This window comes from Podarcis cretensis, assembly GCF_951804945.1.
Source record: "Podarcis cretensis genome assembly, chromosome: 13".
In the NCBI taxonomy this organism is placed as follows: domain Eukaryota; kingdom Metazoa; phylum Chordata; class Lepidosauria; order Squamata; family Lacertidae; genus Podarcis; species Podarcis cretensis.
Window position 1 is genome coordinate 36,143,225 of NC_137182.1, and position 21,658 is coordinate 36,164,882.

The 21,658-nt window shown below is 45.0% G+C and overlaps 1 gene segment (V, D, J or C); it reads right to left on the bottom strand.

The window, feature by feature from the left end:
* Positions 1 to 2,413: 2,413 nt before the first annotated feature.
* LOC307201916 (H-2 class II histocompatibility antigen, E-D beta chain-like) lies at positions 2,414 to 20,180 on the bottom strand. The segment is given in 7 exons: positions 19,764 to 20,180; positions 18,327 to 18,665; positions 17,374 to 17,670; positions 12,356 to 12,649; positions 4,102 to 4,200; positions 3,841 to 3,928; positions 2,414 to 3,061 (listed from the first exon to the last, which is right to left on the bottom strand).
* Positions 20,181 to 21,658: the final 1,478 nt, after the last annotated feature.

Below are 21,658 nucleotides of genomic sequence, written 5' to 3' on the forward strand. Positions count from 1 at the left end.
AAGTTATCAAAAGCTTGAATGTGTTTCAACCTGAAATAGTCTTTTTAAGCAGAAAATTATACCATAATTTTAAAGCAAAGCCACACCTGCAGGTTATTAGAAAACCCATAATAAAAGAGTAAAAAGTCATTCTGTAGTGCCTTAAAAAATGGACACTATATATATTATTGCTCATGTCAATGAAAATAGAACATATGTCAACTTACATGGAAATAAGCATGCCATCTAAAATCGGATTATCTGTTGTTTTTGAGGAACCACGCCTAAATGCACTTCTGTCTATGTGCATACAGTGGTACCTCGCAAGACGAAATTAATTCGTTCTGCGAGTTTTTTTGTCTTGCGAATTTTTCGTCTTGCGAAGCACGGATTTTGGAAAAGTTTCAAAAATCACCAAAGTCTTCAAAAACCTCAAAAAAGGCTACCACACCGCATGCTATGAGTTGCTCCTCGAAGTCAAGTCGCAACTGCACCCCCTGAATGCACCCTGGGTATTAATGGTTTTAAGAAAAAGGAAACAAACTTGCAAGACGTTTTCATCTTGCGAAGCAAGCCCATAGGGAAATTCATCTTGCGAAGCAACTAAAAAAACGAAAAACTCTTTCGTCTTGCGAGTTTTTCGTCTTACGAGGCATTCGTCTTGCGAGGTACCACTGTATTAGTGTGGTTCCTCCTTAAGAACAATATACCCATGAATTGAAAGTGGTAATGAAAAGGGATACAGTCCCATGTGGGATCTACATAAAGAAGAAATATATAAATAAAATCAGAGTCTTTTAAATAAACTTAGAAATACATAACTGAAAAGCAGTAGTAATGTTTACACATTTTAGAAAGCTAAAATCCTCGAAAAATCAGAATTAAAAATACCGGGGAAGGGCCACAGCTCAGCAATAGAGCATCTGCTTAGAACACAGAAGGGATCTCCAGGCAGGGCTGGGAATATTCCTTGTCTAAAATCCTGGGCAGCTGCTGCCTGTCAGTGTAGGCTGCACTGAGCTAAATAGACCAGTAGTCTGACTTGGCATAAGGCAGTTTCCTTTGCATGTCAAAACCTCACAAGTAAACAGGACTGTGATGCTATATGTTACTAAGTTGGTTCCAAACCTCCCAAGTACTCTGCTGTCAAAAAGCACTCTTGAATACTTTTCAGGGCTGAGTCTCAGCATTTGACAGTGGGAACGAGAGTTGTGCTTCAGTTTTGAATAAGTCCTAGAATTTCAGACATGCCACTCACTGGAGAAGCACTTGTTGCTTTTCTCAGCAATTTATCAAATGGCCTGATATTATTATCTGAGTATGAAGGAACAAAATATCACAGTGGGAGAATTTTGCTATAATGTGCATGCCCTCTAGCACGGGTTCGCAGACTTCAGGGCTGTGTCTGTTTTTTTCTTTTCTTAACTAGAATTCCAAGCTGCACTGACTGACTCCAGGTGCAAAACAGTAACATGGTAGATAGATAATATAAGGATTGATATAATTTTATAATATGCAGAGAATAATATGTGCTGAGAAATCAGAGAGAGGAGCTGAGGGAAGTCTGGGAGGGGGTAACACTGGGGAGCAAAATTTTTATTGCATTGACACCTGCAGTTGTTCTAACCTAATTTCAAACATGCTGATTTCATATCTGTAGTTGGTTTTGATCTGTAAGCTCTAGGTTGTTTTTTGCAATTCATGTTTTTTACTTTTCACCATAATATTTGTTTTTCACAATGCAAGAATTCAATATTTTATTAAACACATAGCCAAAGTAGTACAATATGAGTATAAATGTAACTGACTTATATAGCATTGAACATGACATGTATAGCTTTGAAAATGACATGTACTGTTGGAGGTATGCAAAAAAATGTATTCCCTTGGGATACACAGTATACTGGGGAACAATTTTTCCCCCATTTTCTTTTGCATGAGATTTTTCAACTGTACTTACCGGTATATGTTCTTTCAATGCTGATTTCAAATCTGAAATCTATTTTGTGTACATGCTATAGTTATCTTGCAGTTTCCGACTTTTGCCGATACAGTGGTACCTCAGGTTACATATGCTTCAGGTTACATACGCTTCAGGTTACAGACTCCGCTAACCCAGAAATATTACCTCGAGTTAAGAACTTTGCTTCAGGATGAGAACAGAAATCGTGCTCTAGCGGCACAGTGGCAGCAGGAGGCCCCATTAGCTAAAGTGGTGCTTCAGGTTAAGAACAATTTCAGGTTAAGAATGGACATCCAGAACGAATTAAGTACTTAACCCGAGGTACCACTGTATGTCATATTTACATTGGAGATAAGTGGACACTGACACATTGATCTACCCTAACCACATGGTAATAAATGTTTTGCAAACTTAATTTTTCTTTATTTTTACAGTTTTGTAACCTAAATATTTGTATTTTTCATATCGGACCATGGCTTCTTCGAGTAGACAAAAATGTGTCCAGTTATCCCCAGTGTAAATATGACATATCGGCAAAAGTTGGAAATTGCAAAATAACTATAGCATGTACACAAAAATCGATTTCAGATTTGAAATCAGCATTGAAAGAACATATAAGAACAGTTGAAAAATCTCATGCCACAGAAAATGAAAAAAAATTGTTCCCCAGTGTAACGAATATGATGTTTTGTTATATTGTTATGCTGAAATTGTTAATAATTTTTTTTTTAAAAAGGAAAAACAAATTTCAATAAAGTGTTTTTATTTTTTTAAAAAAACCCAAATCTGTAGTAATTCAGATGTAGCATTGTAGTTATAGATGACCCCAGTCTATGGCTCAAGGGTTGCAGGAGGCAAGTGGGGTTCTCCATCCTTAGTTATCAATCACTAAATTTGTGTATGTTTATTCAAAAGCTGCCAAGGCGTCCAATTCATTTTGATGTCTTTTTAAATACTTTGTAAAATGTTCACATTCTTCTTTGAAGTCACAGTTGTTCTTATCTTGCAGTTCGTATGTCAGTTTAGCCATTTCTGCATAGTTCATCAATTTCTCTTGCCACTGTTCCTTTGTCAGGGTTTCCTCATTCTTATATCCTTGTGTCATCAAGACTCTTGCCGCTGTTGTAGCATACATGAATAATAATAAAAAAGAAATTTGTTTTTCCATACAGAATTCAAAACACTTAAAAACAAGAAACATAACTTGGTACAGATGAAGCTAAAGTATAGCCATACAGATAATGCAGTGTATAAGGTGAAAAGCTAAAGGAGAAAAGAAATCATATTATACACAAACTGGGACTGGAAGGGAAATGATGGGGAAAGAGGAGAGGCAGACTGGGGGATGTGTTGGTAAAACAGCACCAGGCGGGATTGAACCCTCTTGCTCTTGATGCTGCAGTCAGAGCGGGGAGGCAAGGAGATGCAGCTTCTTGTTCCGCAACCTCCCTCCTGACATGAAGGGTTTATTAACCCTAATTAAACAGTAGCCGAACCCTCAAGGTAGGCACTCTTTCTTATGTCACAACACAACTGGTCATCAGTATGAAGATCAGGCTGGATCAGGTGTTCCTTGGGCTTGTTTGGGGCCCTGAGTTGGCAGAGGCACGGCCCTGAAACTAACAAATTATAATATCCATTTTAAAAACCTCAATATTCTTGGTTTCTTTGAATTCCTGAAGAGTGCAGAGCTCTACTATATATCTATAATTTCAGAATGGAAGGTTGATTTTAAATGATTTAAATCGCCTTGACTTTAAAATGAAGCCTCCTGCAAATATCATACTAGAAATGCATTTTCTAGGAAATACATAATGAAATGGAGCAATATTGCCTTGCCTGGAACAACCCTGTGCCAAAATGTCATTCTGTGGACTCTTAGATACCAAAAACTTCACCTGGCTTTTCCTCCATGGCTTTCGGCATCTTCTCCCATCTTCTTCAGGAGGGTTTCGTCATTTGGCTCAGCTTGCTCATTCTTGGCTGCTAAGAGAGAGAGAGAGAGAGAGAGAGAGAGAGAGAGAGAGAGAGAGAGAGAGAATGCAATAATCAGGTGCCTCCAAATTGCAATCTGCCGTCCTGTGCCCCAGCACTGCAGCCTTGCCTCCCCACGGACTCTGCTGCCCTTTCTGCCACCACTCCCAGCAGCCCCAACTCACCTCTGCGTCTTTGGTACATCAACGTCGCTACACCTCCTAGGACAAGTCCCAAAGCGAGTCCAAGAGGTCCTAGCAGCCAAGTCATTGTTGATCCTGGAGCTGGCGGAGGGTCAGTTGGAGATGCAGGTTTCAGTTTTGGCCGAGGTGATTTGGTAACACATTCTGGGGGTGAGGGGTGGGTAATTCCATCACCCTCACCTTCTGGCTCCCAGAGGAGCGTCTCCTCCAGTGGTGCCTCCAGTGCTTCATGATGTACCTGGCAGGTATAACTGGCTGCAGAATGGCCCTGCTTTGGGAAGAGGATGCTTCCGGTTGAGAACGTCCCGTTAGAATTCTGTACAAGTTTCGACTCGTATATTTCCCCTTGGATCGGCTCCCCATTTTGCAGCCACTGCACTTCAACGTATTGTGGGTAAAACCCACACACTAGGCACTCAGCTACCAAGAACGTCTTCCCTGGTGACCTGGTGAGCATATGAAGTTGTGGGCGAGCTGTAAGGAGAGGAAAGAGATGTTGAGGTCCTGCAAGTCTGGTGACGGTCACTAGAGGAAGACATTGCAGAGTACAGTGGTACCTCAGATTAAGTACTTAATTCGTTCTGGATGTCCGTTCTTAACCTGAAACTGTTCTTAACCTGAATCGCCACTTTAGATAATGGGGCCTCCTGCTGCCGCCGCGCCGCAGGAGCACAATTTCTGTTCTCATCCTGAAGCAAAGTTCTTAACCTGGGGTACTATTTCTGGGTTAGCAGAGTCTATAACCTGAAGCCTATGTAACCTGAAGCTTATGTAACCTGAGGTACCACTGTACAGTGGTACCTTGATTCCCGAATGGCTTATTTGTCAAACATATCAGCTCCTGAATACCACAAACTCGGAAGTGAGTGTTCCGGTTTGCGAACCCTTTTTGGAAGCCGAATGCCTGACGCGGCTTCCACGGCTTCCGATTGAGTGCAGGAAGCTCCTGCAGCCAATCAGAAACTGCACCTTGGTTTTAAAATGGTTTTGGGAGTCGAAGGAATCCTGAAATGGATTAAGTTCAAAAACCAAGGTACCACTGTATAAAGGCAACCCACCTAACAGCTTCTAAACAGTCCACAGTTGTGTGAATGCATTACACAAGAGCAGCTCAGCACCAGAGCATCTACATGCAGAAGGTCCCAGGTTCAATCTCTGGTGTCTCCAGGCAGCGCTGGGAAAAGCTGCCTCCTGAAAGCCAGACAGCTGCTGCCAGGCAGGATGGACAATACTGCGCTAGATGGACAAAGGGTCTGAGTCCAACAATATCCTGAGACCAACAAAAGTCACTATTGCAGAGCTACAGTTTGCCTTGAGAAGGCACTCAGGGAAAAGGTTAATTCTCCTCTCCCGTGCCATCATTTCCCCACAGTCGAATTAAGAGTAGCACTCCACAGCAGTTTTAACTTAAGGGGAAAAGGCACCAAGATATCCAGTAATGGCCTGACATGTGGCTTGACCTCAAGAGAAGAATGGGGTGAAGGAATTCATTGTGCTCTGTTTGTGACCACTAGAGGCTTCTGACTGGTGATTTTTGGAGGCAGAATGCTGTGTTGCTACCATGCCAAATGCTTAGTCTGGAATTGCCATCCTCTCATCTTTTGTGCTTTTTTATGATTACTGACATGCAGCCCTTTAATTGCATATTTTAGTCAGACCTATGTTCCCTTTAAAGGGCAGGTGTGTGTGAAAAATGCCATTCTAGTCCATCACAGCCTGGGGGGAAAAGAGGTCAATGGATGTGCCAGACGGACCTCACTACAGGCAAAGGGATACAGAGTTTTGAGGAGGAAAATAAGCAGAGGCAGAACAGGGTAGAGAGTGCGAGTCAGAACTGGGTCTCACTAAGGGGGAACTGTGCTTAGCATGGGCATTTCAGGACTTGAGGTTGCACAGGAAAGGCTCCCACTTACCTACCACCCTCAGCTCAAAATCTTGACGGATTGGGTCTTTTGCTGCTTGGTGTTGGATGAGGCACGAGAAGGTAACAACAGCGTCGGAGATTTGTGGTATGAAGTTCAGGACACTCTCTGCATTGAAGAGGTAATTGGCCTCAAGCTTGGCAGGGGGCGAGTCAACCTTCAGAGTCTCACTGCCTCGCAGCCACTTCACAGAGACACGGCCAGGGTAAAAGTCGGATGCTGCACACGTCAAATTGATTGGTTTTCCCAGGGGCACTTCTGTGGGGCCGAGTGTTAGGCGTGGGGGAGCTGGAGGGAGAGAGGAGAGTTAGGAGAGCATCTCCTTGGGCAGCTTAAAGGGTGCTGGGAACTGTAGCTCTGTGAGCAGCAAGCTGCAGTTCCCAGGATTCTTCACCGGAAGCCACACAAGTTAAGCGTGCTTTGAATGTATGGCATGGATGTGACTTCCCTCTTCCCTTCCACAGTAAAAGGAAACTCTCAGTACAAGGAAGCTGGCACAGAAGTCATGGTTGAAAGCACGCACTAGGAATCTCCAGATCTAATCTCACCTTGCCCATGAACTCATTAGGTGGCCTTTACGTTACTCACTATCCTCTTAGCCCCAAGTCCTGCCTGCCTTGCCCCCAAATGCAGTAAGAGCAGCAGTCCTGTATCTCCACTATGCCATCCCTCAAGGTCTGGGAAACTGTCCCGTTTGGACTACTGCAATGCGCTCTACGTGGGGCTACCTTGAAGGTGACATGGAAACTACAGCTAATCCAGAATGCAGCAGCCAGACCTGTTACTGGGAGTGGCTACCGAGACCGTATAACACCAGTCCTGAAAAACCTACATTGGCTCCAGTACATTTCTGAGCACAATTCAAAGTGTTGGTGCTGCCCTTTAAAGCCCTAAACGGCCTTGGCCCAGTATACCTGAAGGAGCATCTCCACCCCCATCGTTCAGCCCAGACTCTGATGTCCAGCGCTGAGGGCCTTCTGGTTTCCTCCCTGGGGTTACAGGGAACCAGGCAGAGGGCCTTCTCAGTAGTGGCATCTGTCCTGTGGAATACCCTCCTATCAGATGTCAAGGAAACAAACAACTATCTGACTTTTAGAAGACACCTTAAGGCAACCCTGCTTAGGGAAGTTTTTAACGTATGATGGTTTATTGTGTTTTGGCGCTGTGGGTTAAAGCCTCAGCGCCTAGGACTTGCCTATTGAAAGGTCGGCGGTTCGAATCCCTGCGGCGGGGTGCGCTTCCGCTGCTCGGTCCCAGCGCCTGCCAACCTAGCAGTTCGAAAGCACCTCCGGGTGCAAGTAGATAAATAGGGACCGCTTACCAGCGGGAAGGTAAACGGCGTTTCCGTGTGCGGCTCTGGCTCGCCAGAGCAGCGATGTCACGCTGGCCACGTGACCCGGAAGTGTCTCCGGACAGCGCTGGCCCCTGGCCTCTTAAGAGAGATGGGCGCACAACCCCAGAGTCTGTCAAGACTGGCCCGTACGGGCAGGGGTACCTTTACCTTTACCTTTAATATTCTGTTGGGAGCTGCCCAGAGTGGCTGGGGAAACCCACCTAGATGGGTGGGGTATAAATAAATAAATGGTGATGATTTGTCAAATCGTGCTTTTGTCAAGTCTCTCTTGAGAGGTCACATCTCAGTTCTGTAGCACCACCACAAAGGAGGCCCTGCTCTGTTTCCTTGCAATGAACATCTCTTAATGATGGAACATGAAACTGCACCTCTCCCCAAAACCTCATCTCCAGAGGGGTAGGCTTGAATGCGAGCTGGTTTTCCCTGTAATACACGGCCCTAACCAATTTAGGATATCAAGATATGCATCTTGAAAAATGCTGGGAAGTATAATGGCAGCCAACACAGCTGAGAGAGAACCAGTGTTATGTGCTTCATATAGGCAAATTCTTTCTGAGGGAGCACCATGGCTATGCTCCCCAAAACTGAGACCCAAATTATAGGTATTTATTTATTTAAATATTTCTGTCCCCCATCATCAGCAGCCATTTTGGACCAGAAATCTAATTCACATAAAAGATAAAAATACAATATTTACACCATACAAAATAAAAACCATTAAACCACAGTTGCAGCAGTTCAAGAAACGGAACTGTACGAATTGCAATTCCGATACCCACTTACCTGGGAGTAAGCTTCAGTTAACTCAGTTGGACTTTTAGGACCATGCTGTAAGCATTCAGCAAATAACCATTTCTAAAGCCAGAGAAGGCAAGGTAGTATTGCATGGAGCCTAAAATATTTTGATGTGGGAGCTAGGCAGGCTGCCCTGGAGCATGACAAAGGCAGGGAGCCACCACTGAAAAGGATCTCTTGCTGGTCATCATGTGTCATGGTGAAGTTGGTTGTGGTACCCAGAGAAAGGAGAGATGATTTCCACAGGTAGGTTTATTCCAATGACAGATGTGGAAGTGGCAGGTCTTAGCTTTAGCATCCTAGTTTAGCTGCCCTGTTCTGGTGCAGTGTGTGGGGTCTGTCTTACAGAAAAGTGAACATAGAGGTGTTCCTCGCTACACCTCTCTATTCCATTGCCTTATGTAGTTTTCTCTCCAGCATGGTTCAAATCTGGTTATCAGAGCTGGGCTGGGAGAAAAGTGCTTCAAGCAACGGACCATAGGGAGCCAAGGCAAGGGTTGAGCAACCGCACATTTTATTCTCTTGTAGAAATAGACACAGCCCAGCTGCTTAACATCACAATGAGGCAGATACATGAATAAAACTAGGGCCCTGTCAGGTCTGTTTAGCCTGAGGTTAACGTGAAGCGCTTCAAAGGATGCACTTTAAAATGGTATTTTACATCAAGCACTTTAATGTGAAATATGTTTAGTGCTTTAAAAATGGTTCACCCGCCGCCTTGCCTCCCTTACCTTCCATTTTCAATGCCACCTTTCCTTCAGCACTGTCAGGAGTATGGAGAACAAAACACGTATAGTCCCCAGCATCCTCCTCCCTTACGTCCGAGAGGTAGAGGGTGGCGTTGCCCTCTGGCAGCCGCGTCGCATCAAGCACTGCTCCCCTTGGTCTAAACGCTGTTATGTTGGTATCGAACTTTGCAACGTTTTTTCCTCTCAGCGACCATCTCACAATCAAGAAATCAACGTTTATGGGCCTCTGAGGGTCTAAGGAGAAGTGGCAAGGCAGGAATGCATTAGAGCGTGGCCCTGCCTGGACGGGGGATGAAGGGACTTGGATTATCACGGCTGCCCCTGAAAAGGACAAAGAAATACTGTTAGACTGTAATTAGACTGTAGCTCCATCGCAGGCTAAAGCCATCACAAGCCAGTTTTAACTTTTAAGATTCCTGCAGACTGTAGTTATGCAAAAAAGGGATTCCCAAAGCCCTTTGGTAAAAAATCAGGCTGGTTAGAGGAGTTTGAGGACTAGTTTAAATCTGAATGCAGGATGCGCCTTTGACTTCTCCAAAAAAGCAACTACCTACTGTGGTGTATGGGGCGCTAGGGTAGGGGAAACACTTCTGGTGTGGGACACGGCATGCTGTTTCTGGGCTGGCTTGTCCAACTTTGGTCCTCAGTCTGCACTCAGCTCTCACCTGTGGCTCCTATTATTATTATTATTATTATTATTATTATTATTATTATACTGCCCTATACCCAGAGGTCTCCGGGCAATTCACATAAAAAGAGCCAAGAAGCTGTCAGCAGGCGATAGTGGCCACATCCAGGGAAAGGCTTCAACTGGACGGCTAAATGAGGTGAGGGTAGCTGATGGGTCTCAAACCCTCGGTGAGTTAAGAGATTTCCCCTGCATGTGAAGACAAGTTCCAGCTATAGAGGGAAATGAGGGGCAGATGGGGCTCGTCAATCTGGGAAGGTGGCCCATCTAGGAGAAGGGAAAAAACTTCCTTGTGGGACATCTTCAGCAGAGGCTAAGGAGTAAACCCTACACAAATCTGAAGTGGAGTCCCTTAGGCAGTTGGGTGGCGCCTTGTACGCCTCCTTCAGGCAACTCCTGAGCCAGACTGGTACCAAACGTATTTTTCTGGTCTGCTTTGGACCTCAACAGTAAGGCCAAGAGGGGAGTCTTGCGCCTCTCCCTCCCTCCCTCCCTCCCTCCCTCCTCCTCCATTGCCCTAGCCCCCAGGAGCCCCCCCCCCAACTGGCAAGGGTCCTCCAGGTGAGGGGATGCGACTTACATGCACCCTGCAAGAAGAGCAGCAAACACGAGAAGCTGGACATTTTGGGGCCGCCGTTCTTACTTTCATTTCTGCAGAAAGGATGTGAGTGCAATGTGCTGAGAGATAAAATTTCAGTTGAGCTGCGGCTTCCTGGCACCAGAGCAAAACATTTCTGCTTTTATGGCAGCAAGCCCAGCCAGGCGTGTAGAAGTTACGCATGTTTCGTTTCTTTTTATTTTGTACTGGAGATTTCAAAGTCTCCTTTGCATAACTGTTTTTAACAATGATGCCTGTGTTTCATTCAATATTTTGTGAGCTGTTTAGAGGTTTTCTTAAAACCAAGTGGTATATATGAATGTTGTTAAATAATTTAAAACATAATGGGTATACAACTGCTTTTTTAAAATGGTTGCCGAGGGAGGAACAGTCGACTTAGTTTTTAGATGGCCAATTGAGTGGCTTCTTCTCAAAAAATTCTTCCGGCCTTGAGGATTATTGAGGCCTAACAGTCACAAAATGGCAGGGCAGAGGCAGAACAGGTCACAAACTAGAGGCAGAGTTTGCCATAAGCAGCTGGCAGTCACAGATCTCCTTCTCTGTTAAGAATGATTTGCAGCGGCCCAAAGCTTATTTGGGAGCCCCTAGGTGCCAACTCCCTGGGGCCCTGGGTGCCTGAGCACCCGCAAATTCCCCATGAAGGGGCCAGGCACCCACAAATTTCAGTGCATGTGGGCATTGGGACAGTGCGCAGTTCCCGAAAGCAGCATTGAGCCCCTGGGCATAATTCAATGCTGTTTCAAGGACAGATGATTTCATAAAATTGTGGAACTGACGAGTTGGAAAGGACCCCGAGGGCTGTCTAGTAGAACCTCCTGCTTTGCAGGAATCTTTTGCCCAAGTCAGGCACTGGTGCTGTCAATTATTTTCTCTTACATTTGAATTACTACAGTTTTGGGATTTTTTTTTTTTAAATAAAAACTTTATTGAAATCTGTTTTTCCATAAAGAATTTAGAACACAACAAACAAGAAACATAACTTGGTAGACGTCAAGCTAAAGTATAGCCATACAAATAATGCAGCGTATAAGGTGAAAAGCTAAAGGAGAAAAGAAATCATATTATACACAAACTGGGACAGGGAGGGAAATGATGGGGAAAGAGGAGAGGCAGACTGGGGGATGTGTTGGTGAAGCAGTACCAGGCAGGATTGAACCCTCTTTCTCTTGATGCTGCAGTCAGAGCGAGGAGGCAAGGAGATGCAGCTTCTTGTTCCCCAACCTGCCTCCTGACATGAAGGGTTTATTAACCTTAATTAAAGATTAACCGAACCCTCAAGCTGGGCACTCACTGGTCATCAGTATTAAGATCAAGCTGGATCAGGTGTTCTTTGGGCTTGTTTGGGGCCCTGAGTTGGCAGAGGCACAGCCCTGAAACTAACAAATTATAATATCCATTTTAAAAACCTCAATATTCCTTGGTTTCTTTGTATTCCCAAAGAGTGCAGAGCTCTACTATATGTATATAATTTCAGAATGGAAGTTTGATTTTAAATTATTTAAATCGCCTTGACTTTAAAATGAAGCCTCCTGCAATTATCATACTTGAACTAGATTTTCTAGGAAATACATAATGAAATGGAACAATATTGCATTGCCTAGAACAACCCTGTGCCAAAATGTTATTCCGTGGACTGTTATATACCAAAGACTTCATCTGGCTTTTCCCTCCTGACTTTCGACATCTTGTTCAGGAGGGTTTCGTCATTCAGCGCAGCTTGAGCTTACAGGGCTGATAAGAGAGAGAGAGAGGGAGAGAGAGAGAGAGAGAGAGAACGCAATAATCAGCTGCTTCCAAACTGCAATCTGCAGTCCCATGCCCCAGCACTGCAGTCTTGCCTCCCCACGGACTCTGCTGCCCTTTCTGCCACAGCTGCCCTTTCTTCCCAGCAGCCCCAACTCACCCCTGCGTCTTTGGTACATCAACGTCGCTCCAACTCCCGTGCCAATTCCCACAACATGCCCCGCAGATCCTAGAAGCCAAGCCATCGGTGATCCAAGGTATCCTAGAGCTGGAGGAGAGTCAATGGGAGATGCAGTCTTAAGTTTGGCCGATGTTACTTGGTACTACATTCTGGGGATGAGAGGTGGGTAATTCTATCACCCTCACCTTCTGGCTCCCAGGGGATCGTCTCCTCCAGTGGTGCCTCCAGTGCTTCATGTTCTACCTGGCAGGTAAAATTGGCTGCAAAATGGCCCTGCTTTGGGAAGAAGACGCTTCCGGTTGAGAACGTCCCATTAGGATTCTGTACAAGTTCCGACTCGTATATTTTCCCTTGGATCGGCTCCCCATTTTGCAGCCACTGCACAGTAACATTTTGTGGGTAAAACCCACACGCTAGGCACTCCGCTACCAAGAACGTCTTCCCTGATGGCCTGGTGAGCATATGAAGTTCTGGGCGAGCTGCAAAGAGAAGAAAGTGATTTGAGGTCCTGCAAGTCTGGTGATGGCCAATAGAGGGAGACACTGCAGATTATAAAGGCAACCCACCTAACAGTCTCTAAAGGCCAGAGTTGTATGAAATCCATTACACAAGAGCAGCTCAGCACCAGAGCATCTGCCTTGCATGCAGCTGCTGCCAGGAAAATACTGCGCTAGATGGACAAAGGGTCTGAGTCCAACAATATCCTGAGACCAACAAGAGTAACTATTGCAGAGCTACAGTTTGCCTTCAGAAAGCACTCGGGGAAAAGGTTAATTCTCCCCTCCCGTGCCATCATTTCCCCACAGTCGAATTAAGGGTTGCACTCCACAGCAGTTTTGACTTAAGGGAAACAAGCTCCAAGATATCCAATAATGGCCTGACATGTGGCTTGACCTCAAGAGAAGAATGGGGTGAAGAAGGAATTTATTGTGCCCTGTTTGTGACCACTAGAGGCTTCCGACTGGTGGTCTTTGGAGGCAGAATGCTGTGTTGCTTCCATGCCAAGTGCTTAGTCTGGAATTGCCATCCTCTCATCTTTTGTGCTTTTTTATGATTACTGAAATGCAGCCCTTTAATTGCATATTTTAGTCAGACCTATGTTCCCTTTAAAGGGCAGGTGTGTGTGAAAAATGCCATTCTAGTCCATCACAGCCTGGGGGGGGGGGGGGGGAGAGGACAATGGAGGCGCCAGACGGACCTCACTACAGGTCCTGTGAGGCAAGGACGGGGAAAGTGTGGCTCTCCAGTGTCCTTTGACTACAACTCCCATCATTCTGACCATTGGCTTTCCTGGCTAGGTCTGACAGGAGCTGGAGCCCATCCACATCTGGAGGGTCACAGGCTTCCCATCTCCCAAAATGGGGAACATAAAGCCTTTTTTGCTAATTATAGCACCATGTTAAGCAGCGTATGAAGCCGCCATTTTAATGCGACTTCCAGCTGATTTGCAAGAAGGCGGTGCCTTAGCAATCGTGAAGGGCCCTAGCGTGGAAGCAAATTCAACTGGGTGGGCCTTCACCTACCTCAGCAGATAGCGAAGGGATACAGAGTTTTGAGGAGGAAAATAAGCAGAGGCAGAACAGGGTAGAGAGTGCGAGTCAGAACTGGCTCTCACTAAGGGGGAACTGTGCTTAGCATGGGCATTGCAGGACCCAAGGTTGCAGAGGAAAGGCTCCCACTTACCTTGCACCTTCAGCTCAAAATCTTGACTGACTGGATCTTTTCTCGCTTGGTGATGGATGTGGCATGAGAAGGTAACGCCAGCGTCAGAGATTTGTGGTGTGAACTCCAGGACACTCTCTGCATAGAAGAGACCACTGGGCCCTTCCTGGACAGGGGGCGAGTCAACTTTCAGAGTCTCACTGCCTCGCAGCCACTTTACAGAGACATTGCCAGGGTAAAAGTCAGATGCCGCGCACAGGAAGTTGCTTGGTTCGCCCAGCTCTACGTCTGTATGGCCGAGTGTTAGGCGTGGGAGAGCTGGAGGCAGAGAGGAGAGTTAGGAGAGCATCTCCATTGGCAGCTTAACTGGGCTTTGTTAAAGGGTGCTGGGAACTGTAGCTCTGTGAGCAGCAAGCTACAGTTCCCAGGACTCTTCAGAGGAAGCAATATCCGTTAAATGTGCTTTAAATGTATGGCACATCAGTGCCCTATGCCAGTCGTTTGGGGTTCCGTTTTCATTCAGCAGAGTCGCCCCAAAATTCTTCCTAAATCTTCTTTCTCAGTTCAGCTCATCTGTTGGTGAATTCCCATGTGGGAATAAACACCTCACCCATTCCAGTTCTGCTTAAAGTATTTATTGAAGAATCAACATGACAACTTATACAACTTCCAGGTTAGCGCCTCTGGCAATGGCGGAGCTTCTCCGATCGGGAGGAACCCGCTCCTGAGAAATTGGGTCTGACCGCCACGGCGAAGGCGGAGACCTCAGAAATCACAGGTGGAAGAAGCCTGTGAACCTGGGATTCGGCTGGCACCTTTTGCGCCCCCCCCCCCACTCGCGGGGAGACCCGTGAATGGGAATCCGGAGCGACGTGGGGTGAGCGGCACGGTGCTTTGAATCGACCGCTTCTTTCACGGAGTGAAGCCGCATTGCTGCTGTCGGAGAGCGCTGACTTTTTTCCTGTGGACAATTGGACTTTAAACAACAACCCGTGAGTAGAACGGGAAATTGGACCTTTAAATAAGTTAATTTGGCACCGAATGGGGAAGGCTCAAAAAGGAAGTCCACCTTCCCTTTCTGTAAATAGTCTGAAGCAAAGTAGTTGCTAACTAAGGTCTTGGAAAGTCTTATGTAAAGGACTAAAACTCCACTGATTGAAATTATTTAACCCCTCCTGGAAGTGGGGGAAGAACCTGCAGGAGAAGGTGAAAACTTAAAATTGAAGCACCACGTCTCTGAACCTGGGAGCGGTTTGCAAAAAGCCCATCGACGGTGAACAGGATAAATTTGACAGCTAGCCTAAAAGAAGGGCATTGTTTCCATTGTCCGCTTCTGCGCTTAAAAAGAAGAAAAGGTAACTGAAAATTGTTACTAATTTACTTTTGGAATTGTGCTGGAAAGGATTGATACAAATGAAGTCTGGCTTCCTCTAGAGCAGTGTTTCCCAACCTTGTGCCTCCAGCTGTTTTTGGACTACAATTCCCATCATCCCTTGCCACTGGTCTTGCTAGTCAGGGATGATGGGAGTTGTAGTTCAAAAACAGCTGGAGGCACAAGGTTGGGAAACACTGCTCTAGAGGGAGCCTTGGGACATTGTTACAAGAGTGCAGCTGCTACGATAAAGACTGTGGGAAACTAGTTCTGACCTTGAACATTGCAAGAATGTCGGCTAAGGAAGAAGTAGTCTCTGTACTGAATAGGACAATATATTTGTTGGGAAAGTTGCATAAACAGATAGATGTCATGGCTACCAATATTGATATCTTGGGAATAAAAGTGGGCAACAGTACAGAAGTTGACAAAAATCTGGCACAGGAATCTATTTTAATTGAACAAATTGATGAATTGGAGAAGGAGAAAGTTGCTGTTGTTGAATATAATGCAATTACAAGGGGGAAGCTTAACCTTACAGAGGCAAATGGAGGATTATAATTTGAGGCCCTATATGACGGTAACTAGAAAAGCCAGATTTTAAAGATGGGAGCCTGGCCTGGTCTGGAAAAGGAAAGTGGGAGAGATCCCCTTATGCAGGGATCAATTGACTTTTGGGACATGGATTTGGGCCAGGAGGAGTTTGGAGCTTTTGGGACCTTTGGACTTGGAGGAATCGTGAAACAAGATTTGGAATACTTTATGGGCCCTAGCCTTAACTATGGAAATCTGGCTGATCTGTTAAGAAGGAATACAAGTATCGCTGGCTTGGAGCTTTCCCGAGATCTGCCTTTTAGTATCAAAGATTATCAAGAAGATCGGCAGAAGGGACGTGAAGAAGAGTTAAGAGCCTCGGATATAAGATCCCCAGGTTGATGGATTGTTGGGTGTTGATGGAACTGACGGTGGAGGCCAAGACCAGGGAGAGGAGACGGTGGAAGAAGATTGGGAATTTAAAGTGTATATATGGAGACTTTTTTAAATGAGAGATGGAAAAATCATGGAATGAAATTTTTATGACCCTAGGGGAAATGTCTTAAGAGATTAAGTTCAAATATATTAGTTTTAATGAGAAACAAGATTAAATAAAGTAAAAATGGATTGTTGATTGGTAAAAGAAGAGAATGTAAAATTACAGCTTATTAAGATAAATTATTAGGATAAAAACAGAGATGAAGGATGGAAGAAATTTAAAGTTTATCTTTAGAATCATTGTAAAATTAGGGAATGTTAGAAAGATGTTGGAATAAAGTTATGTGGTTTTAGCAGAAGTGATATAAAGGATTAAGTAAAAATGAATTGGTGAAAGAAGAGAATCTAAAATTATAGTATATTAAGATAAGGAATCAGGATAAAAACAAAGCTGGAAGGATTTGCTGTTATATTTAATTGAACTAGTATACAAAAAAGGGAGGTGTGAGGAGGTCAAGGAAATAAGTAAAGGAAAGAAAGTAATATAAAGGTTTGATGTGTTCTTTTTTAATTGTTTGTATCTTTTTTCTTCTTTGTTTTTTTTTCATTTTTGTTTTTTCTCTGTGAAGATGCTTGTCATATTTTTTCTGATGTTCTTATTGTTTTTTTTTTCTTTTTTCTTTTTTTGTAACATTTAAAATCTTAATTAAAAAAATTATTAAAAAAAAGAAGTCTGTTGCTAAGGCAACCTGTTGCTGGGGAAAACCTGTTGCTGGGGAAAAACATGTTGCCAAGGGCAAAACTATGCAATTTCAAGTCTATTTTTATCATGGTGCTTGGTTTGGCCAGCTGCACCTTTGTGGGGCCAAGTGTCTGTTAAATGTGCTTTAAATGTATGGCCTAGATGTGCTTTGGCAATGCTGAACTAGTGTGGCACTAGTGTGGAGGCAAACTCGACTGGGTGGGGCTTCATCCACTTCAGCAAAGAAATTCTTGACTGTTTCTATATCATGGAGGAGACACAACCTGGTTTGAGCAAAAAGCTATAGAGTTTTGAGGAGAAAAATAAGCAGAGGCAGAACAGGGTAGAGAGTGCGAGTCAGAACTGGGTCTCACTAAGAGGGGAACTGTGCTTAGCATGGGCATGGGGGCGGTGGGCCAGGACTCCAGGGTCGCACAGGAAAGGCTCCCACTTACCTACCACCTTCAGCTCAATATCTTGACTGATTGGGTCTTTCGCTGCCTGGTGTTCGATGAGGCACGAGAAGGTAACACCAGCGTCGGAGATTTGTGGTATGAAGTTCAGGACACTCTCTGCATAGAAGTGGTAATTGGCCTCAAGCTTGGCAGGGGGCGAGTCAACCTTCAGAGTCTCACTGCCTCGCAGCCACTTCACAGAGACACGGCCAGGGTAAAAGTCGGATGCTGCACACGTCAAATTGATTGGTTTTCCCACGGGCACTTCTGTGGGGCCGAGTGTTAGGCGTGGGGGAGCTGGAGGGAGAGAGGAGAGTTAGGAGAGCATCTCCTGGGCAGCTTAAAGGGTGCTGGGAACTGTAGATCTGTGAGCAGCAAGCTGCAGTTCCCAGGATTCTTCACCGGAAGCCACACGAGTTAAGCGTGCTTTAAATGTATAAATAAACAACAATCTGACTTTTAGAAGACATCTGAAGGCAGCCATATTTAGGGAAGTTTTTAATGTTTGATGTTTTATCGCATTATTATTATTATTATTATTATTATTATTATTATTATGTTGGAAGCCGCCCAGAGTGGCTGGGGAAACCCAGCCAGATGGGCAGGGTATAAATTATCATCAGCAGCAGCATCATTAAATTGGGCCCTGTCAGGTTTGTTTGGCCCTGAGTTAACATGAACCTCTGGTTAAGAACTTAATTCATTCTGGAGGACCATTCTTAACCTGAAACTGATCTTAACCTGAAGCACCACTTTAGCAAATGGGGCCTCCCGCTGCCGCCGTGCTGCTTCTGCACAATTTCTGTTCTTATCCTGAAGCAAAGTTCTTAACCCAAGATACTATTTCTGCCTTAGCGGAGTCTGTAACCTGAGGCGACTGTAACCCGAGGTGCCACTGTATTTTACATCAAGGACTTTCATACGAAATATGCCCAGCTCCTTGCATCCCTTACCTTCTAATTTCAATGTCACCTTTCCTTCAGCAACGTCAGGAGAATGGCTAACACAACACGTATACACCCCAACATCATCGCCTCTTACATCTGTGATGAAGACGCTGGCATTGCCCTGTCGTATTGTGCCCCGATTAAGCACTGCTCCCCTCAGTCTATAGGTTGAAATACTCTCATGCAACTTTACAACGCTTCTTCCTCTCAGCGACCATCTCACAATCAGGGCAGAAGCGTTTATGGTCCTGGGAGGGTCAAAAGTGTAATAACAAGGCAGGTATGCATTAGAGCGTGGCCCTGCCTGGACTGGGGATGAAGGGACTTGGATTATCACGGCTGCCCCTGAAAAGGACAAAGAGATACAGTTAGGCTGTAATTAGACTGGACCTCCATCAAAGGCTAAAGCCATCATAAACCAGTTTTAACTTTTAAGATTTCTGCAAACTGTAGTTATGCAAAAAAGGGATTCCTGAAGCCCTTTGGTTAAAAAACAAAACAAAACCAGGCTGGTTAGAGGAGTTTGAGGACTACCGGTACTTTAAATCTGAATGCAGAATGCGCTTTTGACTTCTCAAAAAAAGTAACCATCCACTGTGGGCGCAAGGAGAGGGGGAGTACTTCTGGTGTGGGACACGTAAAGCTCTTTCTGGGGTGGCTTGTACAACTTTGGTCCTCAGTCTGCACTCAGCTCTCATCTGTGGCTATTATAATCATCATTATCATCACCACCACCATCATCATCATCATCATTATACCACCCTATACCCCGCGGTCTCAGGGCAATTCACATAAAAAGAGCCAAGAAGCTGTCAGCAGGCGATAGTGGCCACATCCAGGGAAAGGCTTCGACTGGCCGGCTAAATGACGTGAGGACAGCTAACGTGTCTCAAACCCTCAGTGAGTTAAGAGATTTCCCGTGCGTGTGAAGACAAGTTCCAGCTATAGAGGGAAATGAGGGGCAGATGGGGCTTGTCAATCTGGGAAGGTGGCCCATCTAGGAGAAGGGAGGAATTCTGACCCTAAACCTCCACTCCCTTGTGGGACATCTTCAGCAGAGGCTAAGGAGTAAACCCTAGACAAATCTGGAGTGGAGTCCCTTAGGCAGTTGGATGGCGCCTTGTACGCCTCCTTCAGGCAACTCCTGAGCCAAGCTGGTACCAAATGTATTGCTCTGGTCTGCTTTGCCTTATACTGAATCAGACCATCACTCCACCTAGGCCAGTACTCTCTACACTGACTGGCAGAGGCTCTCCAGGTTTCAGACAGGAAACCTCTCCTAGTCCTTCTAGGACTAGGCCGCCCGGCCGTCCGCTTCCCGGCTCCTGCTGGTCTTTGCGAAGCCGCCTCTCCCTCCCTCCCTCCCCCCCCTCCTCCACTGCCCTAGCCCCCAGGAGCCCCCCCAAGTGGCAAGGGTCCTCCGGGTGAGGGGATGCGACTTACATGCACCCTGCAAGGAGAGCAGCAAACACGAGAAGCTGGGCATTTTGGGGCCGCCTTGCTTACTTTCGTTTCTCCAGAAAGGATGGGAGCGCAATGTGCACCTGAGAGACAAAAGTTCAGTTGAACTGTGACTCCCGGGTGTCAGATCCAAACATTCTGCTTTTAAGCAAGCCAGCCCAGACGGGTGTGTAGAAGTTAGGTGTGTTTCTTTTCTTTTTACAAAAACCTCGGTTTTCGAACGCAATCCGTTCCGAAAGACCGTTTGAGTTCCAAAATATTCAAAAACCGAAAACTCAATACGGAAGCATCAATACAATAGGGAAACTCAAAACGGAAGCCATGTGGTATATTTGACTTCTGAAAAGTGTTCAAAAACTGAAGCAGTTACTTTCAGCATTCGAGTTCCGAAACGTTTGTCAACAGAGAAGTTTGAAAACCAAGGTTCCACTGCAGTTTATACTGGAGATTCCAAAGTCTCCTTTGAATATTTTAAAATAATGTTCTTCATGATGTTCTGTTAGATATTTTTGTGAGCCGCTTAGAGGTTTTCTTAACACCGAGTGGTATATATGAATGTTGTTAAATAATTTAAGATAGAATGTGTATACACCTGCTTTTAAAAAGGGGTTGCCGAAGGGATAACGTCACCTTAGATTTTAGGTGGCCCATCAAGCGCCTTGTTCTCCAAACTTCTTGCTTCTGGCCCTGAGGATTATTGAGGCCTAACAGTCACAAAATGGCAGGGCAGAGGCAGAGCAGGTCACAAACTAGAGGCAGAGTTTGCCATAAGCAGCTGGCAGTCACAGATCTCCTTCTCTGTTAAGAATGATTTGCAGCGGCCCAAAGCTTATTTGGAAGCCCATAGGTGCCAACTCCCTGGGGCCCTGGGTGCCCGAGCACCCACAAATTCCCCATGAAGGGGCCAGGCACCCACAAATTTTGGTGCATGTGGGCATTGGGACAGTGTGCAGTTCCCCAAAGCAGCATTGAGCCCCTGGGCATAATTCAATGCTATTTCAAGGACAGATGATTTCATAAAATTGTGGAACTGACGAGTTGGAAAGGAGCCCTAGAACACACTGCATTGCAAGAATCTTTTGCCCAACATCAGGCACTGGTGCTGTCAATTATTTTCTCCTACATCAGAATTACCACAGTTTTGGGATTATTTTTTTTAAATAAACACTTTATTGAAATCTGGTTTTCCATAAAGAATTTAGAACACAACAAATAAGAAACATAACTTGGTAGACGTCAAGCTAAAGTATAGCCATACAGATAATGCAGTGTATAAGGTGAAAAACTAAAGGAGAAATGAAATCATATTATACACAAACTGGGACAGGGAGGGAAATGATGGGGAAAGAGGAGAGGCAGACTGGGGGATGTGTTGGTAAAACAGCACCAGGCAGGATTGAACCCTCTTGCTCTCGATGCTGCAGTCAGAGCGGGGAGGCAAGGAGATGCAGCTTCTTGTTCCACAACCTCCTTCCTGACATGAAGGGTTTATTAACCTTAATTAAACATTAACCAAACCCTCAAGCTAGGCACTTTTTCGTATGTCACAACACAACTGTTCATCAGTATGAAGATCAGGCTGGATCAGGTGTTCTTTGGGCACGTTTGGGGCCCTGAGTTGGCAGAGGCACGGCCCTGAAACTAACAAATTATAGTATCCATTTTAAAAACCTCAGTATTCTTGGTTTCTTAGAATACCCAAAGAGTGCAGAGCTCTACTATATGTATATAATTTCAGAATGGAAGGTTGATTTCAAATTATTTAAATCGCCTTGACTTTAAAATGAAGCCTCCTGCAATTATCATACTTGAAATACATTTTTGAGGAAATACATAATGAAATGGAACAATATTGCATTGCCTAGAACAACCCTGTG